Below are 263 nucleotides of genomic sequence, written 5' to 3' on the forward strand. Positions count from 1 at the left end.
TCCAACGCAATTAGAAGCGCGCCATTTCGAGTTCTGTAGCTCCAGAAAATCCACTTTGAGTGTAGGGAGGTCAGAATCCAAAAGCATCAGCAGTCCTTCTTCAACCTCTGAATCTGATTTTTGCTCAAGTCCCTCAATTTCAGCCAGAAAATACCTGAAATCACAGAAAAACATACAAACTCATAGTAAAGTCCAGAAATGTGAATTTAACATGCTTGTTCTGGGCGTTCAGCGCCAGGATGCTCCCATTCTGGGCGTTCAGC

This window comes from Arachis ipaensis, chromosome B09 (genome assembly GCF_000816755.2).
Source record: "Arachis ipaensis cultivar K30076 chromosome B09, Araip1.1, whole genome shotgun sequence".
In the NCBI taxonomy this organism is placed as follows: Eukaryota; Viridiplantae; Streptophyta; class Magnoliopsida; order Fabales; family Fabaceae; genus Arachis; species Arachis ipaensis.